The sequence below is a fragment of the Macaca fascicularis genome, chromosome 2 (assembly GCF_037993035.2).
Source record: "Macaca fascicularis isolate 582-1 chromosome 2, T2T-MFA8v1.1".
NCBI lineage: Eukaryota > Metazoa > Chordata > Mammalia > Primates > Cercopithecidae > Macaca > Macaca fascicularis.
Window position 1 is genome coordinate 168242567 of NC_088376.1, and position 27644 is coordinate 168270210.

The 27644-nt window shown below is 36.5% G+C and overlaps 1 protein-coding gene and 1 pseudogene across 41 annotated transcripts in view; one reads left to right on the top strand and one right to left on the bottom strand.

Annotated features, from left to right (window-relative positions):
• The window catches only part of ZBTB20 (zinc finger and BTB domain containing 20), an 813376-nt gene that overhangs the window by 208839 nt on the left and 576893 nt on the right, over positions 1 to 27644 (top strand). The window lies entirely within an intron of this gene.
• LOC102114815 (Y-box-binding protein 1 pseudogene) lies at positions 4274 to 23617 on the bottom strand (annotated as a pseudogene).

The following is a 27644-nucleotide window of genomic DNA, read 5'->3' on the forward strand; positions in this document are numbered from 1 at the left end:
CAGATTGAAGATGGAGCTGAACAAAGACTGAGCTGATCTGGGAACAGGGGATGGCCAACTGAATTATGTCCCAGGTATCTACAGTCCGAGAAAGCAGACTGGAAAACATGCTGCTTCATGCATTTTACCAAAGTTTACAAAATGCAATAATTTTCAGATGGTTTACTAATCTTATTTACCCTTCTTTTCTGCATTTTTGCTTTAACATAATTTTTTTTAAAAAGAAATTTTTAATTGGAAGGATGTTTTGAGTCAAGAATACAACACTTCATAATGTAACATGTATTCTGGATTCAAGGTGGCAGGAAATAAAAAATAATTGGAGTGGATTTTCAATGTCTTTATTTCCCTGAAGACCAGCCTTTAAGAGCTTCCTCAAGTGTGTCTCCTCTTCCTAAAGGTAACGTGGTGGGGAAGGGAGAAGGTGGGAATTACTTTGACAAGATTTTAGTTATTCTAAATCAGTGTGATTAATTTTATCTTAAAGACTTAAAATGTCCCACATTCCCTAGTTGCCAAGAACATGGTAGGGAGGAGACAAAGTATATGTTCTTTGTTTCAAAGTCTTTCGCAGAGAGTCTGGTCTATTAAGAACAAATTCGAGGACTACGTAGTAGGGCTTAGAAGTTACCATGACCCAAATTGATTTTTTCATTTCTCTTAAAGTTGATGGCTCATTTTTTGATGAAAGTAGAAACCATATCTATAAAAACTAATTTTTATAGGCATATCAAATCTGACCATAAAACAGAAAGCGATTTTACATTTCTACAAACATATTATTAAATAAGCTCACTGTGAGTATACAAGTACTATATGCATTTTTGCCTATGAAAATCTTTTTAAAACTGAAGAAATTTTGAAACTTTGGTGATGATAATTAATAATTATATGTTAAAAGCCAATATGGAAGCCTATTTTGTCATAACATTATAACAAGGCAACAAGTTTTAACTGAACAATGGATTTCTGAGCTTCTAAGCAAATGCATTTTGACCTGTTATTTTTCACTATATGCAAATTTAGAAGAGACTCAGTTTATCATGACCTGTATGATACTTCTTAGAATGTTAAAAAGAAAAAAGAGGATAGAAAGAGGAAGGGCCACAGTACACATAAATCTTGCCTGCAGCTTCCACTAAAGTTACTCTGGAAAGTAACTTAAGGAAAAGAGATGATTGATTTATTTATTCAAATTTGGTGCTATTTGTTAATCCCCAAGTATGTTCTAGGCGTAGATACTATGGTTAAAAAATATATAAGGCAAATACCTGATTTGGAGGAGCTTATTTTCAGTGGGAGGTAAAGGAGGAGGAAAAGGATATCAGAAAAAGGAATGAGCAATTTCAGAAAAGACCAAAGTGCTGTGGCAGAGGTAAGCATAGATTTGAGGAATGGTGGGCAGCAAAGTAAAGAAGGCTTTCCTGAAGAGGTCGCAGCTAAGTTGAGATCTAAAAGATGAAGAAGACTCTGCCAGGGAAGAGTCTAGAAATGGGAAAGTTGGGGAAGGGTACATTTTAGGCAGTAGGAACAGTGCTTGGTGCAAAGACCCATAGGTGTAGGGTTTCAACAGATCAATAACTCGAGATTCATGCATTAGGGATATAAGAGAGACAGAAAAAGGCAAGTATATAAGGGGTTCTTGTGTTCTAAGGTGGGGTGTTCAGAGATGGAGAGGTGCCAGATTAATGCTGCATTTACCTTGACCCTTTCCTGTGCTATTAGTAGGGAAGAAAGGAAGGATGGTTATGAATGCAGTGCAAGTGAGGTAGCAAAAAATTGAGCTGATGACCTTTGTTTTCTCCTTGGGAGAGAGAGCAGATTGCTGATACTGAAGGGGACGGGGTAAGTGGAATAGGAGATTTAATAAAAGTGGGAAAATTTGAAATAGATGTAAAATATACTAAAGTAAACAGATAATTAGGGAAACATGGAAGGATTATTAAGCAACATTTGGGGCCCAGCTAAGCTTAGAAGCTATAGATGTGTAGTGGTTATAATCTGTGAGTGTATGTGACCCACTTTAGCTGTTGCAGTTCTAGGATTGGAGAAAGCAGATTGCTGGACTGCTCTAGGCCTGGGTTTTCACCTGTGTTGATGCTCTTCCTGTTTCCTTCCACTGTTCACCTCTCGTCACAGAAGACTGCTTATTGCTGATACTGTGACTGTCTGCCTGAAGGCATTTTTTTGTGTGTGGCTGCTGAGCAGGTTTGGCTCACAGTGTTGGACAGGCTTTAAGTACCAAATAGTAACTGTCACTAGAAGAAGACTTAAGCAAATAACTCTTAGCAAGTTAGTGGATTACACTAGCATCCTTACCCTTCACATGGAATAACTGTGAAGCATGTTCTATACTGTTTTCCAAAGTATCCCAGTAGGACTAAACTCATTTCCCATAGCAGTAACTTGCTTAGTAATTGCACCCTTTTTTGGCTTTGTCCCCATTTCGTTTATGGCAATGTAACAAACTACCCCGAAACAAAGGGGCTTAAAACAACAAAGATATGTTATTTTTTTACCAATCTTTGGTGTGCCCAGGCTTAGATTAGTAATAGCTTGGGTCACTCATGTAGTTGCACTTGACTGGAAGCCTGCCTGTCTGGATCAGGAATGACTATGATGGCTTTACTTATGGGTTTTGGGCCTCAGCGCAATGTGTAGAATGTCTGGGGTCTGTCTGGGCCTCTCTCTTCCATTGGTTCTCATCATTCACTAATCTAGCCTGAGCTTCTTTACATGGATCTGCATCCAAGGAAAGCAAAAGAAGAGGCTGCCAGGACTCTTATAGCCTTGGCTTAGAACTAGCGTAACATCACTTCTGCCGCAATCTATTGTTCAAAAAAGGGCACATGGTCAATGCAGATTCAAGAGTGCAGGAAACAAACTCTGCCTCTTGATGGGAAGAGCAACATGCTAGAGCAAGGCTTTGAGGAACTATTGATGGTTATCTTTGCAAACATTCTATCTTATTTCCCTTTTCCACCTTTCATCCTTTCTTCCTTACCAGTGTTCCATGGGGTTGTTCCCCACATAACTTATTTGTACTAAAATTCTCATCTTAGATCTGTACTAAGAGAGCTTGGTAAGTAAGATAGGAAAACCAAGAAGTGAACTGAAAATATTTCCAAGAGAATAGTGATGGCTTCTGTATGGGTTCTGTGCTAGGTGACAAAAACAATGTAAAAGGAGTTGCAAGAGCAGAAAGCTAGAGAGGCCTAGGGATTGATGATATCTATGATGTCAAATAATTAGATATGATAAGTTTGGCAGGGTGAGAAGGCTGGCAGGAAAGGAGACTATGATTCTAGGTCTGGCAGTGGCAGAATGTACCTTGGGAGACTCCAAGGAGCAGAAACCATGGATCAAAGACAAAATTTTGTTGATCAGCCTGTGGACGGGCTGCTGCTATCACCTTAGTGAAGCTCACCATTTTTGAAATAAATTCTGTGGATTGGATATTAGGCAAATACTCCTTCAGCTTGTTGTACAGGTTACAGGTGGTTACAGGTGATCCATAACCCTAGATCTGGAGAGGAGGCGGCCATTAACACAATCAGTGCAAAGGCCCTGGCAAAGTCAAGTTGCCCAGAAACAGCTTCAGCAGAATTTCCTGCCTACCAGAGCTTTATTCCTAAAAAAATTTATACTTTAAAAATCTAGGACTTCAAAAAAAATAAGATGTCTGGGAATGAAGAAAAGCTTCAGAGTCAGATTGCAATCAAGTTGTGCTACCAGTTAGGTGACACGTGGCATCACAAAAGGAACTTGGAATTTTCGAACCTCACTTCTTTTTTGTATTATATGGTGTTAAAATCCCATTTGATTTAATTTAAATTTTTTTATTATTATTTAAGACTTTTATTAATGGATGCTTGCAGTTGGTTGACATTTTTGAAAAATCAAGTTGTAAACTTTTATTACAAATTAAAAATGAAGTGCTTAAAAATCTCAACCTGAGAACATATGAACCAATTTCAGAGCTTTTAAAGGCATGTTGAGAAAAACGAACCAAACAAACAACAACAACAACAACAACTTTTGTTATTACCAAAAAGACATGTCTTTAGGTAAAAATAATTTTAAAAACCCCATACTTCATAGATAATGCAGGTAGTTCTGGTTATCTGATCAGTGGGCAAAAAGCAAGCACGCAAGCACTTAAGGTCTTCAGCCCCAATCTTTCCTGCATTCCTTATTGCTGTAATTTCATATTCATTTCTTCTTGTTGGATGACTAAACTGGATGATGGTGGAGATGGTAGACGGGCATTTACTCAACCTTCTTCTGCTTCGGGCACAGAATTCTTGACTGTTGGACCGGCTGCTGTTGTCTCTTTGCCATGTTGTGGTTTAGGGTTTTCTGGGCGTCTACATAGATAACTGGGGTTTTAGCAGCACCAATGTTGAGGTTGCTGCTGATACTGGGTCTCATCTTGATTTTCTTTACCCTCTTCACTGCCCTCCTCTCTAGGATGGCTTTGGCGAGAAGGTTCCCTGAAGAATCATGGTCTATAAACCATACACATATCCTGCCTCACTGGCCTACCTTGTGCTTTTGCACCCCAGTTGATAGCACCCTCTGTCGCTGCTCCCTGCAAGGGAGGGTTAGAATATGGTGGTCGATTTCCGTAGGGTCTCCGCGTGTAGTAAGGCGGGAACCTTCGCCTGCAGCTGGGCCGTCATTGTTGGGCCGAGCCTAAAGGAGCACTCTCCCATCCCTCATTCTTTTCTCCACTCTCACTATTCTGGTAATTCTGCTGGTAATTGCTTGAGGACCACATGGAGAGCGTCTATGATGGTTACGGTCAGCTGCATTATATACTGCTATGAACTGGACTCCACAGGAGCCTGTAACATTTGCTGCCTCTGCACCCTTTTCTGCTGCAACATCATCAAACTCCACAGTCTTTCCGTGTCCTACACTGCTAAGGTACTTTCTGGGGTTATTCTTCTGTATGGCATTCTGCTGTACAACTGCATCTTCGTTGGTGCCATTCCCATAGATGAAACCGTTTATTTCTTACACTGAACCATTTTACTGTTCCCCAAATCTTCCTTGCAATGATCTTATCCCCACCAGCAGGCGCCGCCCGTGAGGTCGCCCTTACCTGCGCCTCTGCAGGGGGTGCAGGCTTGGGGTTGGCTGCCTGGGCATCTTTGCTCAGAGTTGTGGTTGCTGTGATGGTGACCTGCTGGCTGCAGGATTGTGACTCCTTCTGAGGTGAGGGTAACTAGGCCGGGGGCGGTGATGGAGCTGCTCAGGGCTCTCTGGGTTCCGCTCTCTGCTCCTGCTAACGATTCAACTCAAGTTTCAATTAAATGATAAAACGTTGTCTAAGTGCCTAGCACAAAATAGGATATAACGGAATATGATTTCCCTTTCTTCCATTCTTTTTTCTCCTTTATAAAGTAAGATTTATAAACAAGATATAAGGTACGTTGTCTTTCTGCTGTTGTAGCTTGTTTCTGAAGAAGCGCAGCACATGTTTTTCAGTGTAGGATGCCCTGGTGACCTAAAGTTCACTCCGTTTCCCTTAGCTCTTACTCACTACTTAGTAGTCACTTAGTAGTGATTGCCCAATCTTAGGAAATGTGGTGTTTTGTTTGTTGTTTGTTTATTTGTTTGTTTAAATGGAGGGCAGGATTTATTTGTGCTTGGAAGGTATTTGGCATTCATACGGATTTTGGCAAGAAACGAGCTTCATCTGAACTCTGTTGTACTCTTATTCATTTTGTTAAAACTGATATTCAAATGATTAGAGTTATATTCAAGTAAGAATAAGGGAAACTTCTACTATGTAATTTATGTTTGTAGATTTTTGTGAATTGTAAATTAAACTTGGAAGCTCTTGGCTAAAGGATGTGTCTTTTCATTTCAAAGGAAGGAGTTAAAATTCTTATTTTGTTATTAGCATGATTATAGATTAATTCATTCATATTGCCTTTTCAAAACAAAATGAAGACCAGTGATATCCAATTCCAAACATTTCACATTTAAATAAAACGATTTAGAAAGGATGCAACTCAGTTTGCACATATGAACTATGTAAGTACCCCTTTATGTGACAGAAGTTGTAAGTAGGAACTGGAATATAATTTTGTGTTTATCTTCAGGTTTAATTTAGCCTGCCAGAATCTGTAGACTAGTAGAAATTATTACATGTGGTAATTTCCTTTTATATTGACATGATCATGAGATGGGAAACTAGAAGAAATTCAGAATTCCCTCATCTATGGTTATGCTCTTGGTGTGTTGTCATCTTGGAATACCCTTCTTCCCACAACAGAATACTCACTTCCTTTCTCTCCTTTCTCACCTCCCCCAGTTGCACAGAATCACCCTTGGGTCCTAGCCTTCTGCCCAGTAATTGGACCCTATTTTCCAGGTAGGCACATACTGACCTTCAACTGACTTGCTAGTTTTCTAGGTCCACCTCTCTGCTTCTGTTTTTTCAGGCTCTCTTAACCATGTAGTAGTCTTTTCTTCCCTGGATAGTACTGATGCACTGCATGCTGTGTGGTTGGCCACCTCCTGCAGTTTGATTCAAAATAGCTTAGTGCCCTGCAGGGAGTAAAACCTGAGGCGCAGGACTTTCTGTGTCCCTCTATCATAGTACTTACCTCTTACCTCTTACTGCAATGCATTATATTATTTATGTATATATGCCTTTTAGCATGTATTTATTCTGGCATATTACAAACTCACTAAAGCAGATACAAAATTATTTTCTATGTGTGTGTGTGTCTCATAGAGGACAGTACACCTTGTACCAATTAGGTGCTTAATAAATGTTTTTCTGAGTGAATGTACTTCCAGCAAGTTGGAAAGAGCATTGTATTGTTTATCCTGGTTTTTGTTTATTTCTTTGTTTCTAAGCAGAAGTTTTTATAAGAAGATAGATCTAAAGTTCTCAGAATCCTAAACAATATTGCACCATCTTTTTCTTGAAATTTACAGCACATTTCTCATTGCTTAATCCTCAAATTTGAAATTATTTTTAACATACCATTCACAAAATTATCACACTCACCTGAAGTACAGATGTAAACAAGCTTCTTATCTCTGTAGATAAGATAGCATCAGATGTCAGTTGATGATTTGCTTGAGATTGTATGTGGGAGTCTACATTTTTAATTTTTTTGCACTTGTGTGAAAGGCATAATATATCTCTCCTGAAATATTTTCTTTGGGCCTGAGATCTGAGGAATTTGCCAAATCTATTTTTTAGAAATTGTACAAGAATCTTTCAATTATTGAAGAGCCTAGAAATAAGGTTATGTAGTTTTAGAATTTTGCATCTGGAAAGCAGAAACCATCTGTTCTAGCCTCACATTTCACATGAGTAAACTGAAGCCTAGATAGGTGAAGGGACCTGTCCAAAGTCTCATAGTTGCTTAATGGTAGAACCATACTTTTTGATAGTTAATTGAGGGTGTTTTTCACTATAACCTAATAGTGTTACATGCAGGGGTATACCAAAGGAAAAAAAAATTTAATGAAATTGTTTAAAATTATAGATTTCTTGCAGAGATTATATTCTTACTGAGTTTTAAATAAGATTTTTTCCTTGCTGTTTGAGGTTACCATGTCCTATAATGCATCAAGTCTGAAAATGCATTTATAAAATAGAGAGATATGGACTCCACTTTTTCTATAACGTGAATGTGCTTTAGCTTCAGAGTTTTTAAAAAATTTTATATTTGGGTGTGTGCTTATTTTTAATTTAGAAAATATAATTTGGTTGGGAACTTAATTATTGCCAGTTCTTGAGAGAGTTCCTCAATCTTTGAGATGTGGTATGCGTTAGTGTAAATCTTGGCATAACTGCGGACATAAATTCTTCAATTGTTTTTTCCTTCTTTGGTTCTGGGATCTGATGAAGAGTGTTGGTTTTGAAACTTTTGAGGCCAGGCATGGTGGCTCATGCCTGTTGCAAAATCTGAGACAGGTCTCGGTCAATTTAGGAAGTTTATTTTGTCAAAGTTAAGGAAGCCTGCCGGTGACACAGTCTCAGGAGGTCCTGATAACATGTGCCCAAGATGGTCGGAGCATAGCTTGGTTTTACACATTTTAGGCAGTCATGAGACATCAATCAACATATGTAAGATGAACACTGGTTTGGTTCGTAAAGGCAGGACAACTCGAAGCAAAAGCAGGACAACTCCAAGTGGGAGGGGGCTTCCAGGCCAATGGTAGATTAGAGACAAATGGTTGCATTCTTGAGTTTCTGATTAGCCTTGCCAAAGAGGCAATGAGATATGCATTTATCTTAGCGAGCAGAGGGATGACTTTGAATAGAATGGGAGGCAGGTTTGCCCTAAGCAGTTCCCAGCTTGAGTTTTCCCTTTAGCGTAGTGATTTTGGACTCCAAGATTTATTTTCCTTTCACACTGTAATCCCAGCACTTTGGGAGGCCAAGCAGGGAGGATTGATTGATCCCCCAGAAGTTCAAGACCAGTCTGGGCAACATAGTGAGACCCTGTGTCTACAAAAAACAAAATAGAAAATTAGCCAGGTGTGGTGGTATATGCCTGTAGTCCCAGCTACTCAGGAGGCTAGCGTTTGAAACTGCAGTGAGCTATGATCGTGTCACTGCACTCCAGCCTGGGTGACAGATTGTTAGACAATACGAACTATTTACTAACATTTTTTCTACTTCCAAAACTTTTTGTTATATATAAATTTTGCTTGCATTCTTACCTATTTGATGGTACATATTTCTGTAAATGTACTTATTACCTACGTTATTGCCTCTTCATCTGCCTTTGTTCAGCCCTCTCCCAGAAGCCAGGGACATATTTCTCGGTTTTTTTTTTTTATTCAAGTTTTATTTGTATCTCTTGGTACTTTTTTAGAGTCTTCTGTTGTCTTTTTCTCTGTAACCTTCTGTTCTCAGGATTAATAATGATACAAGAATTTTGCTTCTTGTGTGGAGAAATAAACATCCAATCAAACAACCGGCCTGCAAATAGTAGCTATAAACTCTGAACAAAAACAAAAAATAAAAGCAAAGCATAACAAAACACAATACAGCTATTTAAAGGTTTTGGAGAATGGATGAGACTAGAGAAATAGTTCAAAATAGGTTCAAACTTTGTATTAAGCCAATGTCATGAGGTGAAGTGAGTTTCACATTTCTAAGGCTTTTTCTGAGGGCGTCTCCAATTGTAGTGGCAACATGGGACAATTAAACTCCAAGAGAAAGCCCATTGCTTTCTCTGTAGGCTATAGGAACTCTGGGAAGGAACAGGGATGTCAGAGAATGAGGAAGAACATAGGAAAGTAAAGAGACAGAGATGAGAAATTGTGTGTATAAATTCTGGCTTAAGTCTTTGGCTGACCCCTGAACTGCACATGCACAAGGCAGACTGAAATCAATCCAAACTGAAATCCAAAAAGCACAGATTTTTCAATATGAGATTAGCCAAATTAATGTCCCGTGAAAACAAAGATAGTAGCACTCTTTGGCTCAATGTGACACTATCTGGAGTATCCACAATTAACATTGACAATGTCTAAGTTAAAACCCATAATTGGCTCGGTGCGATGGCTCACGCCTGTAATCCCAGCACTTTGGGAGGCCAAAGTGGGTGGATCACGAGGTCAGGAGATCGAGACCATCCTGACTAACATGGTGAAACCATGTCTCTACTAAAAATACAAAAATTTAGCCGGATGTGGTGGCGGGCACCTTTAGTTCCAGCTACTCGGGAGGCTGAGGCAGGAGAGTTGTGTGAACCCAGGAGGCAGAGGTTGCAGTGAACCAAGATCGTGCCACTGCACTCCAGCCTGGCAACAGAGTGAGACTCCATCTTAAAACAAAACAAAACAAAAACAAGCAAACAAAAAATCCCATAATTACTTCAACCAGTAAAATGTTACCCTTTCTTAAGGATAAAGAAAATCAACAGATGACAATCTTAAAATCACCCACATGTTGGAATTACTAGGCAAGAAAATTAAAGCAGGTATTAAAACTGCGCTTTAAGAGATGAAAGGGAATATGGTTGAAATGAACAAAAAGATAGGAAATCTCAGCAGAGAAATAAGAAATTATTAAAAGAACCAAATGGCCCCGGCGCGGTGACTCACACCTGTAATCTCAGCACTTTGGGAGGCCGAGGGAGTGGATCACAAAGTCAAGAGATTGAGACCATCCTGGCTAACGTGGTGAAACCCCACCTCTACTAAAAATACAAAAATTAGCCGGGTGTGGTGGCGGGCACCTGTAGTCCCAGCTACTCGGGAGGCTGAGGCAGGAGAATTGCTTGAACCCAGGAGGCAGAGGTTGCAGTGAGTCGAGACGGTGCCAGTGCACTCTAGCCTGGCGACAGAATGAGACTCCATATCCAAAAAAAAAAGAAATTTTAAAACAGAGAAATGTATTATATTAAATAAATAAATTAGTAGGATTAACAGTATAATGGAGGAGGGGTTTAATCTAAAAAGGAGTGAGAAAAAAGAGTGGATAAAAAATAAGCAGAATCTCAGAAACCAGAAGTACAATTTTATTTATTTTTTACTTAAAAATATTTAATTGACAAAGGTTGTATATAGTGAAAGTGTGCATTGTGATTTTTTATGCATACATTTCTTAGTGATTATCACAATCAAATTAATTCACACATTCTTCACCACCCATTCTGTACATTAGATCCCTGGAACTTGTTCAACTTATAACTGAAAGGTTGCACCCTTGAATCAACGTCTCCTTATTTTCTCCACCACCATTCCCTGGCAATCATCACTCTTTCTGTTGCAATGAGATTCACCTTTGTATATGATTTTATATAAGCGAGATCACAGACTATTTGCCTTTCTATATCTTGCTTATTTTACTTAGTATAATGTCTTACAGATTAATCCATGTTGTTGAAAATGACAGGTTTGTTTTTTTATAGCAGAATAATATTTCATTGTGTATATGTACCACATTTTCTTTATTCATTTATCCAATTTACCCATTGATGGATACTTAGGTAGTTTCCATCTTTTGGATATTATGAATAATGCTGCAATAAGTATGAGGGTACAGATATCTCTTAAAGACACTGATTTCATTTCCTTTGGATATAAACCCAGAAGTGGGCTTGCTGGATCATATGATTATTCTATTTTGAATTTTTTTAGGAAACTCCATACTATTCTCCATAATGGCAAAACCAATTTACATTCCCACCTACGGTGGACAAGTGTTTTCTTTTCTCCACATTCTTGCAGATATTTATCTCTTAGCCCTTCTGACAGGCATGACGTGATATCTCACTGTAGTTTTGATGTACATTTCCCTGATGATTATTGATGTTGAGCACTTTTTAATATACTTCTTGCCCATTTGTTTGTATGCCTTCTTTGGGAAAATGTCTATTCAGGCCTTTTTCTCATTTTTAAATTGAGTTATTGGTATTATTTTTTTTGCCATTGAGTTGTGTGAGTTCTACATACATTTTGAATATCAACTCTTCATCAGATATATAGTTGCAAATATTTTCTCCCATTCAGTAGGTTGCCTTCTCAGTTTTTGTTTCCTTTGCTGTGCAAAAGGTTTTTAGTTTGTTGTAGTTACTACTTTTTTAATTTTTGCTTTTGTTACCTGTGCTTTTCATGTCAATATCCAAAAACTCTTTGCCAAAACCAGTGTCAAGAAGCTTTGTTTTACAGTTTTGTATCTTACATTTAAATCTTTAATTCATTTTGAGTTAATTTTTGTGTACAATGCAAGACAAGGATCCAGTTTTATTCTTTTGTATTTGAGTATCCAGTTTCCCAAAAACCACTTATTGAAGAGAATTTCCTTTCCTTATGGTGTATAGTTGGAGCCCTTGCCAAAGATTAGTTAACCATAGATGTGTGCATTTATTTCTGGGCTTTCTATTCTATTCCATTGACCTACGTGTCTGTTTTTATGCCAGTACCAAACTATTTTGATTACTATAGCTTCATAAGACAAATTGAAATCACGGAGTGTGATGCCTCCAGCTTTGTTCCTTTTCAAGATTGCTACGGCTGTCTGTGATCTTTTGTGGCTAACAAATTTCAGAATTTTGTCTATTTCTGTAAAAAATATCATTTTAATATTGATAGATTGCATTGAATCTGAAAATGCTTTAGGTAGCATGGGCATTTTAAAAACAGCAGTTCTTTCAATTCACGAACATGCAATATTTTTACACTTGTTTTTGTCCTCAGTTTCTTTCATCAGTGTCTTAGAGTTTTTGGTGTATAAATCCTTCATCAACTTGGTTAAATTTATTTCTTAGTATTTGATTGTATTTGATACTATTGTAAGTGGAATTGTTTTATAATTTGGATATCTGTCCCCACACACCTCATGTTGAAATTTGATCCCAGTGTTAGCGGTCAGGCCTAAGGGGAGGTAGTTTCCTCATAAGTGGTTTGGTGTCCTCCTTGATGTATTGAGTGATTTCTTGCTCTATTGGTTCCCATGAGAGCTGATTGTTAAAAAGAGCCTGTCAGCTGCCTCTTCTTTCTCTCTTGCCTTGTAATCTCCACACACTGGCTTCACTTTACCTTCTGCCATGAGTGGAAGCAGCCTGAGCTCTCACCAGGAGCTGGTGCCATGCTTCTTGTACAGCCAGAAAAGCTATGAGCCAAATAATTTTTTTCTCTTTATAAATTGCCCAACCTTAGGTATTCTTTTATAGCAATGCCCACAGACTAAGATGGATAGTTTTCTTAATTTCTTAGAGAGTTCTTTGTTAATATATGGAACTGCAACTGCTTTTTGTATGTTTACATTCTATCCTGAAACTATTGGGTTCATATATCAGTTTTAAAAGTTTTTTGTTTTTTTTTTTTTTTCCCCCTGGAGTCTTTAGGGTTTTTCTACATATAAGATTATGTCATCTATAAACAGAGACAATTTAACTTCTTCCTTTCCCATTTTTTTCTTGCCTAATTGCTCTGGCTAAGAGTTCCAATACTATGTTTAACAGAAATAGTGAGAGTGAGTATGTGTTCTCATTCCCAATCTTAGAGGAAATGCTTTCAGCTTTTCACCACTGAGTATGATGTTATCTATGGGATTATCATATATGATCTTTATTATGTTGAGGTAAGTTCCTTCTGTACCAAATTTTTTGAGGCTTTTTATCAAGAAAGCATTAATTTTTGTCAAGCACTTTTTCCACACTGTTAAGATGATCGTCATATGATTTTTATCCTTCATTTTGTTAATATGATGTATCACATTTATTGATTTGTGTATGTTGAATCATCCTTGCATCCCAGGGATAAATCCCACCTGATCATGGTGTATGATCCTTTTAGTGTGCTATTGAATTTGATTTGGTGGTATTTTGTTGAAGACTTTTGTATCTATATTCATCTGAGATAGTGCTCTGTAATTTTCTTTTCTTGTAGTACTCTTGTCCAGCTTTGGTATGAGGGCAGTGCTGGCCTTGACATGAGTTAGGGAGTGTGTCATTCTTGTAAACATTTTGGAACTGTTTGAGAGGGATGGGCATTAATTTTTTAAAGCTTGGTAGAATCTGTTCATCAAGACATCTAGTTCTTTTGCCAGGCATGGTGGCTCACGCCTGTAAGCCCAGCAATCTGGGAGGCCTAGATAAGCAGATCACTTGAATTCTGGAGGTCAAGACCAGCCTTGCCAACACAGTGAAACCCCATCTCTACTAAAAATACAAAAACTAACCGGGTGTAGTGGTGGGTGCCTGTAATCCCAGCTACTTGGGAAGCTGAGGCAGGAGAATCACTTGAACTCGGGAGATGGAGGTTGCCGTGAGCCAAGGACACTATGGCACTGCAGCCTGGGTGACAGAGCAAGACTTTGTCTCAAAAAATAAGACATTTAGTCCTGGGCTTTTCTTTGATGGGAGCACATTTTATTACTGATTCAATCTCCTTACTTGCTATTGATCTATTCAGAATTTTGTTTTTTATGATGCAGTCTTGGCATCTTGTATGTTTCTAGGAACTTATTTTTTACTAAGCTATCTAATCTGTTGGAATATAATTGTTCAATATAGTCTTTTTATAATTCCATGTGTTTCTGTTCTGTCATTTTAATGTATCCATTTTCCATTACAAAATTTTAGATTTGAGTCTTCTTTCTTTTTTTTCTTGGGTAATCTAGCTAAAGAGTTATCTATCTTCAAAAAAACGAACTCTTAGGTTTACTGATCTTTTCTATTATTTTTCTATTTTCTATTTCATTTATTTCTGGTCTAATTTTTAATATAGCCTTATTGCTGATGACTTTGTGCACTTAGTTTGCTCTTTTTTTAATTTTTGAGGTGTGAAGTTAAGTAGTTTGAGATTTTTCTTCTTTTATTAATGTAGGTATTCGTTGTTATGTACTTCCCTCTTGTTGTGTGCCCATTTTCATTTGTTTAAAGAAATTCAGGATTTTGGTTTTGATTTCTTTTACACGTTGGCTATTAAGGAGTGTATTATTTAATTGCCACATATTTGTGATTTTTTTCACTTTTATTTTTTCATTTTTAATTTCTTCTTTTATTGACTTCTAATTTTATATTGTAGTCAGAAAAGATACTTGAGATAATTTTAGTTTTTTCTAAATTTGTTAAGATTTGTTCTGTGGCCCAACATCTGATCTATTTGGAGACTGTTCCATGTGCACTTGAGAAAAATGTATATTCTACTGCTGTTAGATGGAGTGTTCTATATATGTCTGTTAGGTCTATTTGGTCTGTAGTACTTTTAAAGACCACTGTTTCCCTAGTGATTTGCTGTCTATATGATCTATCCATTTTTGAAAGTGGGATATTGAAATCTTTTAATATTATTGTACTGCTGTCTATTTTCCCCTTCTGTTAACATTTAATTTATATATTTAGATTCTCTAATGTTGAGTGCATGTATTATGTACAATTTTTTATATCCTCTTAATGAATTGACCACTTTATTATCATTTAATGACCTTCTTTATGTCTTCTGATAGATTTTGACTGAGTCTATTTTGTCTGATGTTAACTATAGCCACTCCTTTTCTCCTTTGGTTATCATTTGAATGGATTATCTTTTCTCATGTCTTCACTTTTTGGGTATGTATCCTTTTGGCTAAAGTGAACCTCTTATAGACAGCATATTGTTGGATTTTACATATTTTTTTTCTGTTGAGCCAGTCTTTGTATTTTGATTGGAGAATTTAATCCATTAACATTTAAAATAATTACTGACAAATTCTGACTGTTTTGTAGTTCTTTTTTTTTTTTTTTTTTTTTTTTTTTGAGATGGAGTCTTACTCTGTTACCCAGACTGGAGTGCAATGGCACGATCTTGGCTCACTGCAACCTCCACCTTCCAGATTCAAGCGATTCTCCTGCCTCAGCCTCCCAAGTAGCTGGGATTATAGGCGCCTGCCACTGCGCCTGGCTAATTTTGTATTTTTAGTAGAGACGGGGTTTCACCATCTTGGCCAGGATGGTCTCGAACTCTTGACCTCATATTGCATTCACCTTGGCCTCCCAAAGTGCTGGGATTACAGGCGCGTGCTACCACGCCTGGCCTGTTTTGTAGTTCTTTTGTTTCTTTCTTCCAATCTTGCTGTCTTCTTTTGTATTTTATTGAATTTTTGCTTTGATTCATGTTTTTTGTGTCTACTAGAAGTTTTTTCCTTGTGGTTACCTTGAGGCATATATAACACATCTTATAGTGACAACCATCAAATTTAAACTGATAACTTAATTTCCATTGCATACAAAACCTCTATACTTTGCTTTTCCCCCAGCCCCCCCCTTTATTTATATAACATTTTATACATTTTTATATTGTGTATCCATTAATAAATATTCTAGCTGTAGTTGTTTTTGATACTTTTTGTATTTTATCTTTTATACTAGACTTAAAAGTGATTTACAGGAGAGAAATTGTCCATCCCGGTGGTTGGAACTCAGGAATCCACAAACTTCACCACTATGAGCTAAAATTCTCTGGGGTCCTAAATAAACTTTAAGGCAGTCTGAGCCACAAGGACTGCAACTCCTAGGCAAGTCCTAGTGCTCTGCTAGGCTTGGAGTCAGTGGATGTGAGGGTCATATGACCTAGTGAGACACCAGACATGGTTGCCAAGGGAGGGCTTCTACCACCCCTCCTCTCACCCCAAGCAATGCAACTGGTAGCTCTGAAAGAGACTCCTTTCTTCTACTTGAGGAGAGGAGTGAAGAGTAAACAGGACTTTGTCTTGCAACTTGGATCCCACTCAGCCACAGTAGGATAGGGCACAAAGTAGAGTCTTGAAGCACCCATTTTAGGCACTAGCTCCCAGATAACATTTCTAGACATACCCTGGGCTAGAATGGAATGTGCTGCCTTGAAGAGAAGGACTCAGCCCTGGCAGGATTCATCACCTGCTGACTAAAGAGCCTCTGGGCCTTGCCTAATCAGCAGCAATATCCAGGCAGTACCTGTCATGGGCATTGAGTGAGACTCTGAAACATGCTGGCTTCAGGTGTGATCCAGCACATTCCCAGCTGTGGTCGCTACAGGGAGACACTACTTCTGCTTGAGAAAAACAGATGGGAGAGAAAAGGGGACTTTGTCTGGCAGCTTAGATACTAGCTTGGCCATAGTGTTGTAGAGCAGGAAGTGGGCTCTTGGGGTCCCCGAATCCAGGACTTGGTTCTTGAATGGCATTTTGGGACTTTCCCTAGGCTAGAGGGGAGCTCACCACCTGCATGAGTCCCAGGCCTGGCAGCATTCACCACAAGCTGACTGAAGAACCTTTGGGTCTTGAATGAACATTGTTAGTACTCCCCATGGGCCTGTGGCAGTGGTGTCCAAGGGAAGAGACTTCTATGCTTGTGGAAAAGACTTGTCTTGTGGCTTGGGTGCCAGCTCAGCTGCAGTAGAATAGAGCACCAAGTAGATTCTTAAAGGTTCTTACTCCAGGCCCTGAATCTTAGAGGGAACCTCTGGAACCATCTGGGGCTGGGGGAATTCGGTGCCATGCAAAAAAGGACACAGGCCTGGCTGGTATTGGTAACCGATAACTGTAGAACCCCAGGGCCTTGAGTGAATGTAGGTAGCAGCCAAATAGTGATTATAGTGGGCCTTCTGCAAGATCCAGTGCTGTGCTGGCCTCAGGTCAGACCCAGCAAAGTCTCAGTGGTGATGGCCACAGGGGAACTTGTATTATGTCTCCCCCAGCTCAGCACCAGGTAGCTAAGCACACACACACACAGAGACTCTGTTTGGGAGAAAGTAATGGAAGAGAACAAAAGTCTCTGCCTAGTAATCCAGAGAATTCTTCCAGATCTTGTACAAGGCCACCAATGTGGTAATTCTATGAGTCTGTAAGATCCTCAGTGTAACTGACCCTGGAGTGCCCCCATTGTAGACATAGCTGCATTGACCAAAAATTTAGTCACAATAAACAAGTCCCTTAGCATACCTAGAACACCTTCCCAAGAAGAATGGGTACAAACAAGTCCAGACCACCAAGAATACAATAAATACCTACTTCTTCAATGTCTAGACATTAACGGACATCCACAAGCATCAAGACCATCCAGGAAAACATGACCTCATCAAGCAATCTAAATAAGGCACCAAGGATCAATCTCAGAGAGACAGAGATAATGTGACCTTTTAGACAGAATTATTGAGGAAACTCAGTAAAATTCAAGATAACATAGAGAAGGAATTTGAATCCTATCAGATGAATTTAACAAATAGATTGACACAATTTTTAAGAATCAAGCAGAAATTCTGAAGGTGAAAAATGAAGTTGACACACTGAAGAATGCAGCAGCCTCTTAACAGGAGAATTGATCAAACAAGAAAGAATTAGTGAGCTTGAAGATGGGCTGTTTGAAAACATATTTAGGAGACAGAAGGACAGAATAAAAAAGAATGAAGCATGTCTACAAGATACTCAAAAGGGCAACAGTTATTTGTCTTAAAATTGAGGCAAAGAGAGAGAGAGGTAGACAGTTTGTTCTGAGGACAATATCAGAGAACTTCACAAACCTAGAGAAAGATATAATTATTCAAGCACAAAGAAGGTTAAAGAACACCAAGCACATTTAATCTAAAGAAGACTATCTCAAAGCATTTAATAGTCAAATTCCCAAAAGCAAATATAAGGAAAGAACCCTAAAACCAGAAAGAGAAAAGAAACAAATAACATACAGCAGAGCATTTAGCATCAGACTTTTCAGTGGAAACCTTACAGCCCAGGGAAAAGTAGCATGACATATTTAAAGTGCTGAAGGAATAAACTCTTACCCTATGATAATATACCTGGTGAAAATATCCTTCATACATGAGGGAGAAATAAAGACTTACCCAGACGAATAAAAGCTGAGGAATTTCATCAATATCAGACCTGTTCTACAAGAAATGCTAAAGGGAGTACCTCAATTAGAAAGGAAGGGATGTTAATGAGCAAAAAGAAATCATCTGAAGGTACAAAACTCGCAGTAAAGGTAATAATATTATTGCATAAAAGTACTAGCACTTTGTACATATTATGTACATAGAAAAACAACATTATAATAATGTAATCATATTTGTAAGTATACTTGAAATATACTGATATCATACAGTACAGATTTCAAGACTAAATCTATAAGAAGAGATAAAGAAGGTCACTATATAATTATAAAGGGGTCAATTTAGCAAAAGGATATAACAACTGTAAGTAAATATACACCCAGCACTGAAGCACCCAGATATATAAAGCAAATATTATCAGAGCTAAATAGAGAGATAGACCCCAGTACAATAATAGCTGAAAACTTCAACATCCCACTTTCAGCAATGAACAGATCATCCATACAGAGAATCAGCAAAGAAACATTGGACTTAATCCACACTATAGACTGAATGGACCTAATATATATTTACAGAACATTTCATCCAATGGCTGCAAAACACACATTTTTCTCCTTAGCACATGGATCATTCTCAAGGATAGATCATACCTAAGACTACAAAATAAGCCTTAAAATATTCAAAAATTTGAAATAATATCAAATATCTTCTCTGATCACCATGAAATAAAACTAGAAATTAATAATGAAGAATTGTGGAAACTATACAGATATATGGAGATTAAACAGTATACTCCTGAATGATCAGTTGGTCAATTAAGAAATTATGAAGGAAATTTTAAAAGTTTTTTGAAATAAATGATAATGGAAGCAGAACATATCAAAACTAAGAGGAAAGTTTATAGTGATAAGTGCCTACATCAAGAGAGTAGAAAAACTTTCAATAAAAAAACCCAACAATTCATCTTAGAGAACTAGAGAAGCAAGAGCAAACCAAACCCAAAATCAGTAGAAGAAAAGAAATAATAAAGATCAGTGCCGAAATAAATGCAATGGAAATGAAGAAAATAATACAAAAGAACAATGAAATAAAAAGTTGGTTTTTTGAAAAGATAAACTCGACAGACATTTAGCAAGACTAAGAAAAAAAGATAGAAAACCCAAATAAATAAAATCAAAATTGAAAAATGTTACCTTACAATTGATACTGCAAAAATTCAAGAGACCTTTAGAAGCTACTATAAGCAACTATTAATACATGTAAATAACTTGGAAAACCTAGAAAAAAATGAACAAATTCCTAGACATATACAACCTACCAGGATTGAACCATGATTCCAATACCAGCACAGACCAGTAACAAGTAATGAGATGGTAGTTGTAATAAAAAGTCCTTCAGCAAAGGAAACCCTGGGACCTGATGGCTTTACTGCTGAATTTTACCAAACATTTAAAGAACTAATGCCAATTCTACTCAATCTATTCTGAAAAATAGAAGAGGAGGGAATGTGACCACCTTCTGTGAGGCCAGTATCATCCTGATAGCAAAACCAAAGACACATTAAAAAAAAAAAAAAGAAAAACACAGGCCCCTATCCCTGATGAACACTGATGTAAAAATCCACAACAAAATGCTAGTAACCCAAATTCAACAACACATTAAAAAGATCATCATGACCAAGTGGGATTTATCCCAGACCTCAAGGATTATTCAGCACATGCAAATCAATCAATATAATACCGCATATCAACTGATTGAAGGACAAGAACCATACGATTGTTTCAAATGATGCTGGAAAAAAACATTTGTTAAGATTCAATATCCCCTCATGATTAAAAAAATAACTCTCAAAAAACTGGGTATAAAAGTAACGTATCTCAACATAATAAATGCCACATACAACAGACCCACAGCTAGTATTGTGCTTAGTGGGGAAAAACTGAAAGTCTTTACCCTAAGATCTGGAACATGACAAGGATGCTCACTTTCATCACTGTTATTCAACATAGTACTAGAAGTCGTAGCTAGTACAATTAGAGAAGATAAAGAAATAATGTTCATCCAAATTGGAAAGCAATAAGTCCAATTTTCCTTGTTGGCAGACGAGATGATCTTATATTTGAAGACTTCACCAGAAAACTATTAGAACTGATCAATAAATTCAGTAAATTTGCAGCATACAAAATCAACATACAAAAATCAGTAACATTTTTATGTGCCAATACTGAAAATCTGAAAAAGAAATTTAAAAAGTAATTCAATTTATAGTAGTTACAGATAAAATTAAATACCTAGGAAATAACTGAAGAAGAGAAAGATCTCTACAATAAAAACTATAAAAGATTGTTGCAAGACATTGAAGGGGACACACAAAAAAATGGAAAGATATTCCATGTTCATGGATTGGAAGAATCAATATTGTTAAAATGCCCATACTACCCAAAGCAGTCTACAGATTCAATGTAATCTCTATCAAAATACCGATTACATTCTTCACAGAAATAGAAAATACAATTATAAAATTTGTGGCAAACCACAAAAGACCCACAATAGCCAAAGCGATCCTGAGCAAAAAGAACAAAACTAGGAATATCACCTGAGTTCAAATTATACTACAGGGCTATAGTAACCAAAAGAGCATGGTACTGGCATACAAACAGTACATATAGCAATGGAACAAAATAGAGAACCCAGAAGCAAATTCATACATTTACAGTGAACTCATTTTCAACACAGGTGGCAAGAACATACATTGGGGAAAGGGCAGTCTCATCAATAAATGGTGCTGGGAAAACTGAGTTCCCATATGCAGAAGACTGAAACTAGACCCTTCTCTCTCATTATACACAAAAATCAAGTCAACGTGAATTAAAGACTTAAGTCTAATACCTCAAACTATGAAAATGCTGGGGGGAAAAGAAAAAAACACCGAGGAAACTTTCCAAGACATTTGACTGGGCAAATATTTCTTGATTAATACTCCATAAGCATAAGCAGCCAAAGCAAAAATGGACATATGGGATCACATCAAACTAAAAAGCTTCTGCACAGCAAAGGAAACCATCAACAAAGTGAAGAGACAACCCACAGAATGAGAGAAAGTGTTTGCGAACTATCCATCTGACAGTGATTAACAACCAGAATATATAAGGAGTTCAGACAACTATATACAAAATAATCCAATAATGCAAATACAAAATAGGAAAAAGATTTGAATAGACTTTTCCCACAAGAAGACACACAAATCATAAACTGGTATATGAAAAAGTGCTCAACATCATTGATCATCAGAGAAATGCAAATCAAAATTACATTGAGATATCATATAACCCCCATTAAAATGACTTGCATCCAAAAGACAAGCAATAATGGATGATGTTGAGGATATGGAGAAAAGAGAATCTTGGTACACTGTTGGTGGAAATGTAAATGAGTATAGGTACTATGGAGAACAGCCAGGAGGTTCTTCAGAAAACTAAAAACAGATCTACCATATGGTTCAGCAATCTGACTGCTAGATACATACTCAAAACAAAGGAAATCAGTTTATTGAAGATATATATGCACTTTCATGTTTATTGCAGCACAAGTTACAATAGCTAAGATTTGGTAGCAACCTAAGTGTCCATTAACAGAAGAATGGATAAAGAAAGTATGGCCCATATATGCAATGGAGTACTATTCAGCCATAAAAAAGAATGAGGTTCTGTCATTTGTAACAACAGACCAGGCACAGAAAGACAAATTTGTCACATATTTCTGGGAGCTAAAAATTAAAACAATTGAGCCCACAGAGATAGAGAGTAGAATGAATGACAGTTACCAGAGGTTGGGAAGGGTAATGGGGAGTAGGAGCTGGATAAGTGGGGATGGTTAAAGAGTACAAAACGATAGCTAGAAAGTCACCCAACAGCGTGACTAGTCAAATATAATTTAATTGCGTATTTTAAAATAACTAAAAGAGTATAGTTGGATTGTTTGTAACACAAAGCATAGATGCTTGAGGTGATGGATACTCCGTTTGCCTTTATGTGATTATTAGGCATTATATGCCTATATCAAAATATCTCATATACCCCATAAATATATATACTTACTGTGTATCCAAAAATATTAAAATAAAAAGTTAAAAAATATACCTAATAACAAATAATAAAGAGATAAATAACCCAATTAAAAAGTGATGTGCATACCACCATTTCAGTATTAGAGTATTCTGAATTTGGCTATATATTTATTTTTACCAGTAAGTTTTATTGTTTCACATAATTTTATTTTATCATCTAGTATCCTTTTATTTCCACTCCAAGAGCTTTCTTTAGCATTTCTTTTAAGTCTTGTGATGATGACCTCCCTCAGTTTTCCTTTGTCTGGTTATGTCATTATCCCTCCTTCATTTTTGAAAGACAGCTTTTGTGGATATACTGTTTTTATTTGGCAGGTGTTTTTCTTTTAGCATTTTGAATCTATTATTCCATTCCCTCCTGGCTTACAAGGTTTTTGTTGAGAAATCCACTGATAGTCTTTTGGATGTTTACTTACATGGGACAAGGCTCTTTTCTTTCACTACTTTCAAGATCGCTCTCTGTCTTTCACTTTTGACAATTTGGTTATAGTATGTCTTAGAGCGTTGTTGGAAGCCTTTATGCTGCTTGAATCTGAATGTCCATATGCCTCCCAGAATTTGGAAACTTTTCTGCTAATATTTCTTTATATTAGTTTTTGTCTTCTTACTCTGTCTTTCTTCTCTGGGAATTCCTAATTCATATGTTTGTACACGTGGTATTGTCCCATTGGTTCCTCATACTTTCATCACTCTTTTTCAGTCTTTTTCTTGTTTTTGTTCCTCTAGGTGGGTAATTTTAAATTACCTGTCATCATGTTCACCAATTCTGTTTCTGTATGATTGAGTCTGCTGTTGAAGCCCTGTATTGAATTTTTCACTTCTGTCTTCGTACTTTTCAGCTATAGGATATCTGTTTGGTCCTTTTTTTTTAACGGAATATAATATTTAAACTAAACTAATTTTTTAATGAATTGTTTTCCTAATTATATTTCGTGGTTTATTTGTGTTTTCTACATCTCATTGGACTTATTGAAAATGATTATTTTGAATTATTTTTCCCTGCGCTGGCAGGACTGCTCTGAGAGAGCATCCAAGAGGAACTGGAACTAAGTGGCAGCTCCCTTTTATGATCCTCAGCTAAGACAAATGAGTGTCACCTGAGGCATTAGTGTGCATGACTTCTTCCAGGCCCCTTTGTAGATGTTTTTGATAGCAGGAGGATGGAGCCGTTTCCAAGTCTGGAGCTGGGACCATCATTGGCAAGTCTGTCATGTGGGCTTGATTCTACCCTCTCAAAATGGCCTTCTTAGGTCTTGGGTGTCACTAGTGTTCACAACCCCCTACTTAAGTCCCAAAGTTTCAACTATGGCACTTTTTTTTCTTGGATAGCTAGAAAATTATTATTGCTGTGACGGTATATGTCTGAGGGACTGCCTATTCTCTCATGTAGGGTATTGAAGAACAAGAATAGGACAGAGAAAATATTTAAAGACTTTAAGAAGAAAGATGAAAAATTCCCAAATTTTGTGAAAGACATGAAGCTTAGTGAACTCTAAATACAATAAATTTGAAGGAAACAATACTTGGAAACACCATAGCAAAGCTGCTAAAAACCAAAAATTATACTTTATTTAAAATTGGTAAGTGTTAGGGAGACAGCATAATATCCTATATGAACATAATTAGGAAAGATGAGTGAGTCAGTAGTGGAAGGTAGTATTTAAGTACATGCGCTTTAGAGTCTCTCTCTATCAACCACTGCTGCTTGTTAATTTTATGACTTTGAGTCCATTTATTTTCTTTGAGCATTCTTTTATTTCTTTATACAATTGTGATAATAAAGAAAATAAAACTACTTATATGGCTGATATACAAATTAAATAATATATGCAAAACTCTTACCAAACACTTAGTAGTAGCTAAATAAGTAATAGCTATTGTTACTTTTCTTTTTCTGAGTTTCTTTTGGCTAGCTTGTACCTCTTCTAAATCCTAACCATTGTAAATAATTTTTCTTTCTCATAATGCCTTTATCTGGATTTGATATCAGTGTTCAAGGGCCTTCTACAAGAGTTGAGGTGCTTTCCTGTTTTCTGTGGTCCAATTTTTATGACATAGACCTCAACAGAGTTTTAATGTGTATTACATTTTATATTTAAATGTATTTGGGCCTGGTAATATGTGTGTGTGTGTGCATGTGTGTGTTTATATAAATTTCTAACCATATATCGGATATCTTTATTTATAATTGTCGAATCAGAGTTTCTAGTTCTTCTCAGGCAAGTTATATTTTTCTACAAAATTGTTGATATTATCTCACTTGTAAAATAACTTGAATATTTAAGTTAAATTAGCATAAAGTATTTCATAGTATTCAGTAATCATTTTAAATGTCCAAATAGATTTGTTTTTTCTTTTTCATTGTGTTTATCTCTTCTTTTTTATAATAAAAATTCCCAGAGATTTTTCTACTTTATTAGTCATTAAAAAAAAAGCAACATTTAATTTTGTTGACTGTCTTTACATTTTTGTTTTTCATTTCCCTTATGCTCGGTATTATTGTTATGTTTCAGCTTTCACATTTTTTGGTTTTACTTTTTTGTAACTTTTCTAATTTCTTGATAGTTTTAGTCTTGTCTTGTCTTTTTAGCATATTAACTTAAAGTTGTACTTTGCTCCCTAAAACTGTTTAGCTGCATCGCATGAGTTTTGGTATGTAGTCATGCATCTCATAATGACAGGGATACATTCTGAGAAATGCATTGTTAGGTGATTTCATCATTGTGTGGGCCTCACAGAGTGTACTTAGGTAAACGTGGATGGTATGGCCTATTATACACCTATGCTGTATGGTATAGTCTTTTGCTCCTAAGTTATCATTAATACAGTGAATGGAGCTTGCAAGACTGGAAGTTGCTCTGAGCAAGTTAGTGAGTGAGTGGTTAATGAATGTGAAGGCCTAGGACATTACTGTATGCTACTGTAGACTTTATAAACACTGGACACTTACGCTACACTAAATTTATAAAAGTTTTATATTTTTTCATTAATAAATTAACCCTAGCTTACTGTCAAGTGTTTTACTTTATAAACATATTTTTTAACTTTTTGAATTTTTTGTAATAACACTTAGCCTGAAGCTCACATACGTTGTATAGCTGTACAAAATACTTTTTCCATACATCTGTATTCTATATTTTTTCCATTTAATTTTTTTTTTTTTTTTTTTTACTTTTTAAACTTTGCTAAAAACTAACAAAAATGTGCACATTAGCCAAGGTCTACACAGGGTCAGGATCATCAATATCACTGTCCTCCACCTCTACATCTTGTCCCACTGGAAGGTCTTCTGGCATAATAACATGCATGGAGCTGTCATCTCCTATAACAATGCCTTCTTCTGGAATATTCCCTGAAGGACCTACTTGATGCTGTTTTACAGTTATCTGAGGTTTTATCAGTTCTGGAAAAAATTCATCATCATTTCAGATATTGCCTTTTTGTCTTTATTTTTTCATTTTCAAATACTTATTAGCAATGTGTGAGAGTTTTTTATTTTGTCCTTTATATCTCCTAATCTTTTTTAAAAAATATTTTCTATCTCTGTTTTGTGTTGGGTAAATTCCTTGGAATTATCTTTCAGTTCAGTAATCCGTCCTTTAGCTCCATTTAATATGATGCATTCTCACTTCAGATATTAATTTTAATGACAATTTTATTTCTATAAATCTCTGTATTTTTATCAAATCTGCCTTTTTCATAGTTTCTTTTTTTTTTTTTATTTTGGCCCTTAGATTTGTTCCCTGAGACTGTGCCCTATTTTGAACTTAATGCTTATATTTCATTTACAGTTTTTCATCTGCTGACTCATTTATGAATGAACCTTTCTTCGGGTTTGATATTTTTGATATATGAACTCTTTTTCACTGGTCTTTGCTTTCTCTGTGAGACTCCCACGTGACCTGAGTTGTTGAAGGTGTCCTGCTAAAGTGGATTCGTTTCTTCTAGGTATTCCAGATATATTAGTAGGTTACCATTCTCAGTGGTTACAGTTATTGCAAACTTTATTTCTACCCCTAAATTTCTCAGGTTATTACTAAGTTGAATAATTCCCATGGGGGCTTGTGGTAGAATCATAGTAATGCCAAATACCCTAGCTCTATCTTCTTGATTTCTAAATTCCTTTCTTATAAAACATTTTAAAACTTTTATGTATATGGTGTTTATGTATTCACACAGAAATGTTTCTCTAGGACCTTTATATTTTAATAGAAACATTTCTGTGTGAATATAGCCTGACATTTTAAAGAAAACTCTTTCCTATTTCTTTGACTTGAATGCCTTTCCTATACCTTTATATTTTAATAAAAACATTTCTATGTGAATATAGCCTGGCATTTTAAAGGAAACTCGTTCCTATTCCTTTGACTTGAATGCCTTTTCTCTAAGGCATTTCTGGCTAACTCCCTCCTTCATTTCTTTTGGGTCTTCACTTGAATGTGATCTTTCCATAATTTCCTTGCTGGTCCCCCTACCTAAAATTTCAACCTCAACTCCCAATCCCATCATTTACTTTCCCCTTTCCCTGCTTTATTTTAATTCCTTAGCACAGATAATTGTCTGTCATTCTATATATTGATTATCAGGGATCCACAACAAATATAATCCCCATGAGATCAGAAATTTCCATCTATTTTGTTCATTCCTAAATCACCACCACTTGGGACAATGCCTGTCACAGTAAGTACTCAATAAACATTTTAGAATAAATGAATGAAGTATCCAATGGTTGTATATTGTGTGCCTTGTCCTGAACTTGGTGGTGATGACACAAAAGAAAGAAAATAAGCCAGATTCTAGCCCTCATGAAGACGATGGTCTTGTAGGGAACATAGACTATTAAAATCATAGTTTATCAGCTGTGATTGACAAAGGGTATGAATTCAAATGAACTCTTGATGAGCTTATTGGTACCAGGTAGATATTCCCTGAGAAGTATGGGGATAGGGTGATTGCTTTTGATATGCAGTGCATCTCAGACTTGTTCTATCTGAATATTGACCAAATAATACACATACACACATATATGTACACAGAAAAGATAATGATTTAGACAGAAAACAATTTTAATGAGGGAGCTGATGTAAGTTTGACCAAATTAGTAAGAATAATGAAAGCAACTAAGTATGAAAATAGAATTTCCAGTGAAGTATTTTCGGTACCAGTTTTTTCTTCCAGAGTTGGTAGCCCCTGTCTGATGAGCACAAAATGCAAAGAATTGGCCTAACTCTACATTCTG